At 48.9% G+C, this 2,161-nt stretch overlaps 1 non-coding gene across 1 annotated transcript; it reads left to right on the top strand.

The window, feature by feature from the left end:
* The first annotated feature begins 1,447 nt into the window (after nt 1-1,447).
* TRNAW-CCA (transfer RNA tryptophan (anticodon CCA)) lies at nt 1,448-1,532 on the top strand. The gene has a single exon. It is a non-coding gene; the product is annotated as a tRNA-Trp (tRNA).
* The last annotated feature ends 629 nt before the right edge of the window (nt 1,533-2,161 follow it).

Genomic DNA, 2,161 nt, shown 5'->3' with positions numbered 1-2,161 from the left:
GAGGCAGGTAGAAAGGGGTTTCGGTCAGATCCCACAGGCGGTGAGTGTCCTCCCCTAGGAGAGGCTGGGGCCGCGTGTCCAGAGAAGAGACCTTGGAGCATCACACGGTGTGTGGACCACGACCCTTATACTCTCGTGCCCGCGGCATCTCACTAGGGCCCCAAAGAACAAGATGAGAAATCATCCGGCTCTCCTTGCTTAGATCATGCTGGTGGTTGCTTTTCCATGATAAATTAGTAATAACTCTCAGGCACATTTGGCAAGCCGAAGAAAAATGGATTTTTTACAATGCATTGAATAAACATCTTCCGCTTGAATATCTCCTACACTTCACTGGCTTCAATACAGTGCAAGTTTATTGACGTACGTACTGCGAGCTACGTTTGAATGATTGCTTCATCTATTATGCTATGCTACATTACATCGTGTTCCTTTTCTGCTTCCATAGCCCAAAGACTTATTGGAATCAGTTGTTTCAGACTCATAAAATAAACATGACTTAGAAAAAAAAAAGATTATTGTACTAAGAATTCCACCAGTCTTTTGAAACTACATCCTTGATTATTTGTTGAAATTCATTTCATTTTTCTATCATTATCCCAGTGCCTGTGAAGTCCTACCACAGAGTATAAACGTACAATCTGCTCAGTGAGGCAGTCTGTAAGAAGCTAGCATGAAATGGTTTCAGTGTTATGGTTTGTTGACTTTTTTTTTTTTTAAAGAAACTAGCACCCGTAAAGCAGAAAGTTTGTTTGAAAGTGTGAATTCTAAAATGAGCCTTTTTCTAAAACAACTCCCTCTAAAATTTAATTAAACGGCCCTGTCTTTATCAATAGACCATCTACATTCCATGGAGTAGATATTTGTAAAAAGAAGATTTATGAGTCTGTGGAAGCAGCAGCACGGAGGAGAATATGCACAGAAACCAGAGGCTGGAATCCATGCCTGGGAGGTCCTCCATCCGTCTTTCCAGACCCGCCTTCCACTCTCCCTACTTGCGACGCACCCCCGGGGATGGGCTCCTTCGCCTTCAGCTTTCCAGCTGAGTTTGGCAATTGGGAGGCACCTGGGCAGGATAGGAGGGTGGGGTGGACGGTGAGGTGGGGGCAACACATACATTCTGCTCCTTTCCTGGCGGAGCCTGGCAGGTTCCCCCAAACTTCCTCTACCCAGGCCACCGCTCTCCTCGTGGGCTTTTCCACATGGCCCTCTCTGTCGGTTTTAGGTCCCTCTCCAGGAGGGTCCCACTTCACCTTGCTTTGCTTTCCCTAAACACCGCCCCTGTCGTTGTCAGTTGTCAACTGTCCCTTCGTAAACTCTCTTCTGTGTCACATTTGATTATTCCAACTGTTTTTTGCAGGGGCCCATGATCACACAGCTGTGATTCATTTGGAATCCCCTGTATGTGCGTCCTCTTCTCCCCTCTTCTAAAAATAAGGGGTGGGGCGCCTGGGTGGCTCAGTCGGTTGAGCATCTGACTCCAGCTCAGGTCACGATCTCGCGGTCCGTGGGTTCAAGCCCCGCGTCGGGCTCTGTGCCAACGCCTCGGAGCCTGGGGCCTGCTTCAGATTCTGTGTCTCCCTCTCTCTCTGCCCCTCCCCGGCTCATGCTCTGTCCCTCTCTGTCTCAAAAAAGATAAACATTAAAAAATTTGTTAAAAATTAAGGGTAAATATTTCTGCTCAGATTGCCTCATGAGCCTATTAGGAGACTAGAATGTGACACTAGGTGGCTAAATTCAAAGTTTAACACTTCTATTCCACACATGTACATTTTTGCGAGACCCCGGAAAGCCCCTGTGTAGGAACACTAAAGTAGGTGAGACGTGATCTCTGCAGCTGGTCGCTGTAAGTGAGACCAGGGGGCACACAAGTTCAGCCAGCTCAGATCCCACCGGGACGGGGGTGGGGGGGTGGGGGGGTGGGGAGGGGGGTGGAGCTTCCAGCAGAAGGTGGTACCAAGTTTGCGGGGGTCTGCATGCAGGAATGGACTGGCCTGGACTAACCCAGGAAGAGACAGAACGGAGAGCAGGGAGAGCAGGGACAGGGGACGCTGACAAGCCTGGTTGTTACTAACGAGGCCCAAAGTGTTCAAGGCACTTCCGTATTTGCCGGGTCTCAAACTGTGGGGCCACTTTCCTAAACAGGAACGTGATCTAGGTC

The sequence above is a fragment of the Prionailurus viverrinus genome, unplaced genomic scaffold (genome assembly GCF_022837055.1).
Source record: "Prionailurus viverrinus isolate Anna unplaced genomic scaffold, UM_Priviv_1.0 scaffold_33, whole genome shotgun sequence".
Classification (NCBI taxonomy): domain Eukaryota; kingdom Metazoa; phylum Chordata; class Mammalia; order Carnivora; family Felidae; genus Prionailurus; species Prionailurus viverrinus.
Note: the sequence above shows the minus strand (reverse complement) of the source record. Positions and strands in the feature narration are given on the sequence as shown.